General features: G+C 41.7%; 1 pseudogene; it reads left to right on the plus strand.

Moving 5' to 3' along the window:
- The first annotated feature begins 1,303 nt into the window (after window positions 1-1,303).
- On the plus strand, window positions 1,304-3,197 carry LOC135553752 (migration and invasion enhancer 1-like; annotated as a pseudogene).
- Window positions 3,198-6,833: the final 3,636 nt, after the last annotated feature.

Here is a 6,833-nt window from a genome sequence, read left to right on the forward strand (position 1 = left end):
AAGAGACTGAAATTTATTCCCATTCCTCCTTGCAAAACAGCTCGAGCTCAGTGAGGTTGGATGGAGAACATTTGTGAACAGCAGTTTTCAGTTCTTTCCACAGATTCTCGATTGGATTCAGGTCTGGACTTTGACTTGGCCATTCTAACACCTGGATATGTTTATTTTTGAACCATTCCATTGTAGATTTTGCTTTATGTTTTGGATCATTGTCTTGTTGGAAGACAAATCTCCGTCCCAGTCTCAGGTCTTTTGCAGACTCCATCAGGTTTTCTTCCAGAATGGTCCTGTATTTAGCTCCATCCATCTTCCCATCAATTTTAACCATCTTCCCTGTCCCTGCTGAAGAAAAGCAGGCCCAAACCATGATGCTGCCACCACCATGTTTGACAGTGGGTATGGTGTGTTCAGGGTGATGAGTTGTGTTGCTTTTACGCCAAACATAACGTTTTGCATTGTTGCCAAAAAGTTCAATTTTGGTTTCATCTGACCAGAGCACCTTCTTCCACATGTTTGGTGTGTCTCCCAGGTGGCTTGTGGCAAACTTTAAACAACACTTTTTATGGATATCTTTAAGAAATGGCTTTCTTCTTGCCACTCTTCCATAAAGGCCAGATTTGTGCAATATACGACTGATTGTTGTCCTATGGACAGAGTCTCCCACCTCAGCTGTAGATCTCTGCAGTTCATCCAGAGTGATCATGGGCCTCTTGGCTGCATCTCTGATCAGTCTTCTCCTTGTATGAGCTGAAAGTTTAGAGGGACGGCCAGGTCTTGGTAGATTTGCAGTGGTCTGATACTCCTTCCATTTCAATATTATCGCTTGCACAGTGCTCCTTGGGATGTTTAAAGCTTGGGAAATCTTTTTGTATCCAAATCCGGCTTTAAACTTCTTCACAACAGTATCTCGGACCTGCCTGGTGTGTTCCCTGTTCTTCATGATGCTCTCTGCACTTTTAACGGACATCTGAGACTATCACAGTGCAGGTGTATTTATACGGAGACTTGATTACACACAGGTGGATTGTATTTATCATCATTAGTCATTTAGGTCAACATTGGATCATTCAGAGATCCTCACTGAACTTCTGGAGAGAGTTTGCTGCACTGAAAGTAAAGGGGCTGAATAATTTTACACGCCCAATTTTTCTGTTTTTGATTTGTTAAAAAAGTTTGAAATATCCAATAAATGTCGTTCCACTTCATGATTGTGTCCCACTTGTTGTTGATTCTTCACAAAAAAATACAGTTTTATATCTTTATGTTTGAAGCCTGAAATGTGGCAAAAGGTCGCAAAGTTCAAGGGGGCCGAATACTTTCGCAAGGCACTGTATGTACTTCTGTTAACTGAAATGTTTCCAAGTCACTAGAATAGATCCTCTCAGATATGACATTTTGTGGAGGTGTTGTTCCTGCATGTTATGGTCTTGACACTACACACATGGAATCCAATACCCTGCCCAGCTATATTATTGTCTCAATACACGTTTCAATGTTTTCCTAGAACTTATCCATTACTAAAGAACAGGATAGAAACTTCAAATAACTCAGGATGATGAGCCTTTGGTGTCTCGATTGTCAATGTTTTTTGTTTTCGCAATGTTTTATTATTTTACATGAGAAAACAGTTAACTATCATGTAGTAACTTGCCTGTTTCAGTTGATCACTGGCCCAACCCTACCTGGGACAGGAAAGATCTAATCCAATGTACCCTCTTAGATTTACTCATAACTAAGGAGGCAGGTTAGGATTGCTCCTATTTTCATGTTGAGGTTTCTTACTCCTCCAACCTCCGTCAAAACACCTTTACGTCAGCAAAGCACAAGAAAGGAGTGAGGAGAAGAATCTGGGTCAAAAGCCATGGGTGTGGTGCAGATCAGAGTGGAGTACTGGTAGGTTTATATTCATTTATATTTGGGAGGATGCGTTTGTTTAACAAAGAGGCCGGAAACTGGAAGTCATGGAACATTTCCATTATGCAAACTATGGAAATATTGCAACTGCCATACCTTTTAACACTCAGGTTGAGTCTTTATGTTGTTTGTTTTTATGCCGTTTTAATTATTCATCGCAGTTTTGGTTTTCTATCACTGTTTCAGTGGCCAATGAGGGTACGAGCCCCGCTACAAGAAACTTCAGCAGGCTGTCACTGTGGAGTTTCCTGAGGTGGAGGTGTCAGGCTTTGTAGGACGAAAAGGTCAGCTGGATAACCAATCACATTTATTTTATAAAGCCATTTTTACATCAGCAGTTGTCACAGAGTGCTATACAGAAACCCAGCCTAAAACCCCAAAAAGAAAGCAATGCAGATGCAGAAGCACAGTGGCTACAGTGAAATGTATTGTAATATATGTTGTAATATTTACCTATTCTTTTTGGTAAAATACCAGTTTTCATGCCTGTTTTGTGTATGTGTCCATCAAGGTTAAACCTACATTTGTTTTGAAGAGAAGTGTGATGCTGTTGTTTCTGCAGGCAGTTTTGAGTTGGAGATCAACGGGGAGCTGGTCTTCTCCAAGCTGGAAACAGGTGGCTTCCCCATGGAAAAGGATGTGAGTACTGGAAGCTTTCTCCTCTGAAGTTTCAGAACTGTCAACTTCAGCCAGTTTGTTTGCATCACTGAAATTGACACATGTTTTGAAATTGACACAAATGGTCTCAACAATGTGTATGCCCCTTCAGGTCAGGGACGCTCTCCAGAACACCTATGATGGCAAGCAAGTGGAAAAGTGGACCAGAAATCGCCCACCTTGTGTCATCCTGTAGATCTCAATTCCCTCCATCCGACAACAGTTATCACTCAGATCTATGCTGCTGTCTGTCACCACTCACACAGCAGAGACTCCTTTCTGTTCCTTCTCTCTCTCTGCTCCCATTGCAGTGTTCCAGGACTTTATATGATTACTGTAGACCAAAGCTGAAAGGTTTATAGTATGATGACCCCAGTCCTGGCAGCTCCTATGTTATGGGATCAGAGAGCACATGGGAAGACTGGTTGGGTAGATTAATTGCTAGTTATGGTAATGAAGGCCACCACCCACTGGTCTATCTGCTACACTAAAGAGACATCAGCCCATGATCATCACACGCCATTTGAATTATCATTGCTGAATACTGTTAAGGATTGCTGATGACAATGTTTGATACCCACTGGGAGGACTTCAATCTCAAAATAAAATAAAATGACATTGTTTGTTTTCTTCCTAATTGTTGTCATGTTCAGAACCCAGGCTTTACTGGCAACACAGGATGAAGGAGGAGGCCGCAACCCATACAGACACTTGTTTTCACTGAGACACATTTGTACACTAGAGGGTGACACAGGCAAATCCTTTGCCTACAGTTTTATATTACTTGCCATACTCAACTCAGTGTTAAAAAGTCCTATTCTGTAAAGTGATATTTGTTGAATTAGTTTTCACATTTATCTGACTTCTACAGTATGTTCTGTGTAGTGTACTGTCTGTTGAATTCCTTTTGCTTGGTTGATGGTTTTGCACTTTGGCCCTTCATGAGTTTCTGCTCTTTGGGCGGTAAGTGGCTGACACTGGCTAGGTGGGTCCAGGGTACAGGCCCTGGTAAGGAGTGATAATTCATGCAAGCCTACTTGCTCTATGACTGATAGAGCCTATCGTCTCAGTCTATGAGCTCCATAGTACTGTCACCGTCTGCCGCCCATTTTGTGCCAAACAATTCTCCCATCAGGACTTTATGAATTGAAGCGTTCAACATTAGCATTGTGTAATTCATATATGATTGGGTTGCCATGATAATTTTTGCAAGAGACCCTTCCATACCAGTCAACAGTAATTTCTCAACTCTGTGAAGTATGACTTTTAATGGTGTTATTGGTTTGTCATATGATTTGTTAGAGGAGATTCCCTCCTGCATCGGTTTCGATCAATTATGAAGCTGGTAAGTGACTGTATGTCACAAGAATGTATGTCACAACCAACAGCCTCTTTAGTTTGTCAATATTATATCTAATGCCGGGAATACAGTGTTCCTTGCGGGGATTGAACCGAGAACACCATGACTCCCAAGAGAAACAACCCCAAGAGAATAACGTCCTCATCTATGTTCTGCATATTACGTATGATAATGCTAAAGAGGTACAGTACAGAGGCATATGGACACAGCAGATGGACCTCCACTATTAATGATAACTGTCCTGTGCCACAGCAAAATTCTCTATCCCTGTCCGTCTCTCTCTCTCTCTCTCTCTCTCTCTCTCTCTCTCTCTCTCTCTCTCTCTCTCTCTCTCTCTCTCTCTCTCTCTCTCTCTCTCTCTCTCTCTCTCAGGCTTCTCCTCTTTTTATTTGTCCTATTATTTATTGTTTTCTCAGTAATTCAATACCTTTGATACTCCCTCAACAAGACACACTATTATCATTCCCAGAATGCTTCAGTTCCTGCTTATAACATTTAATTTACATATACATAACATAAAAGGCTGATCAGATCACATGTTCACAATGACTACATTACAATACCATTTAGCCCTGAGACAGGTGCCATAAATTGAATGGGAAATAGCATAGGCGCTATAGTAAATGGGGAAAAATTGTTAATGCAAAAGCCCAAGTGCAGTGAACATCTAGAGCCCTGAAATTCAACTTGAAGCCTTGAAGACAGTTCCACTCCATTTTTTTAATTGTTCCCCTCTAATAAGGGACCGATTAAGACCTGGGACACCAGGTGAGTGCAATTAATGATCAAGTAGAACAGAAAAGCATCAGGCTCCGGACCTCGTAGGGAAAGAGTTGAGTACCCTGCTCTAAAGTCAACACATGGGTGTGGTCCACTGCTTATCTAGTAACCCCTCTGTCATGAGCATGGATGGACACACTGTCATATTTATAATGTCCAATTCATGCTTTTCACAGATTGATTCAGCATTAATTGACTACTGGCAAGAATGGTGGTGGTGCATCAATAACATTTGCGTTTAAAGTAACAACATTTGTTGAGTGGTAACAGGGGATGTTATTGATTTCCTCAAAGTTACCTCGCAAAAAAAAAAAAATATCCAACAAGCATTGAGCCAGTTAATAAAAATATATTTCATACCGGGCTATACTGTTTTTCAATTACAAGGGCCGGCATTTACAGTAGTATAAACATTTTGTTATTTCCCTTACAGGAGGTGCACAAAATAGAGAAAGTTCCTCACGCAAAGCTGGAGAGATCGTTCATACAGGTATTCAGATACAAATACAGATACAGTATGTTGTGTGTTTTGTAGAATCAGAGCAAATGGAAATATAGTTAAATATTTCAATCTCTGTTCATCTCATTAAAAGCCAGGATGGATGTCCCTCTCCTGTCTCATAGAGGTATGGTACAGGTCACCCACAGACCCCCACCATCAGGCACTCTCTATATTTGGATACACAAGATATATTTACTTGTTTCATCGTATGTTGCTCTCATGAGTTTCTTGTGTTTGAGAAACAAGACCCAATCAAGGCCCTAAATGGATCAAGGTCGATCTGATGGTGTGAACGTTAAGCCACGGGGTGATGGGGGAGTTACAGTAGGTCATACAGTATGACATGTGTCAGTGGGAGCCTGGTAACACTTTTGGATAGTCCATTTGTAGATGCTATACGGACTATCTACAGACTATCAGTAACATTTCAACTAACTACCTACTAACCCTAGCTCTAACCCTAACCTTAACCGTTATCCTAACCCTAAACATAACTCTTACCCTAACCTTACTCTGACCCTTATTCTTAACCTAACCCTAACAGATTGTTGATAGTATGACCATATGTAGACCATCTACTGATGGAAAATCCGGACTATCCAAATAAAGTGTGACCGAGGCCTGCTTATAAGTTTGGCAGCTCTTAATGGAAAAATGTAATAATAATTTAATAATAAAACCCACTCAAGGTCATCATGAGGGGGAATCCCTCCCTTCATAGAAGGGAATCCCTAGTATGTTAACAAGATGACGTCAGAAGTCAAGATGCTCACGTACTGATAGAGTGCCCCCCTTCCATACCCCCTTTCCCCTCCATGCAGGGTGAAGCTGGTCCTGTTGGTCCATACAGGTTTGGTCTCTCTGGCACCCTGTGTCCTGACTTGGCAGCATTCCAAACAGAGAGGGCGGAGGGGAGAGAGGAGGGTTGGGATATCCCTGGCCCAAGGTGGGCCACATCGATAGGGCTGTTTGTCTGTCACACAGGCCTTATCTCTCTATCCCCTTTGGTGCTGAACGTAGTACAGCGTTTCTTGCCCCGACGTACTTTCAAATGGGTGTTCCCTCCATTTTCTCTCTTTCTCTCTCTCTGCCTCTCCATCCGCCCCAGATCACTCTATCATTGGGTACGTTTACGTTAGCATCGTGGCGATCAACCTATTTCTACTGCCACAGACTAGGCTGGATCACCTTGGTGCAGGTAAGGGTGTGGCCTCCCAGGCCGGGGGTCCTTTACTGGGGTCTGTCATTGAGGGGGCTTGGGGGTCAATGGTATTGAGTAGAGTACAGGTGAGAAAAGGTGGGAAATTGAATGAAACATGCGACAGACAACTTTATCTAACTTTCCATGTATCTGAGGTTTATACTAAAATTGTATCATATATGCCTATCAGTGAGAATACATTTTTGGAATGACATAGCTGCAAGTTGGAGTTTGTCTTTCTACAACCCAAGTCTCTCGATTAGTCTGTTGCTAACTAACCATACAATGATCCAGGTGCTTTATTTCTTGTTTGAAATTAGTACAAAAATGACTGTGAAATCTAACCAGCATTATGTGGGAGTTGTATAGTACAATTTAAGGTCTGTAGTGTTTGGTTGTGGTCCCGGGATGTTTCAAAT

Source organism: Oncorhynchus masou, chromosome 14 (genome assembly GCF_036934945.1).
Source record: "Oncorhynchus masou masou isolate Uvic2021 chromosome 14, UVic_Omas_1.1, whole genome shotgun sequence".
NCBI classification, from domain to species: Eukaryota; Metazoa; Chordata; class Actinopteri; order Salmoniformes; family Salmonidae; genus Oncorhynchus; species Oncorhynchus masou.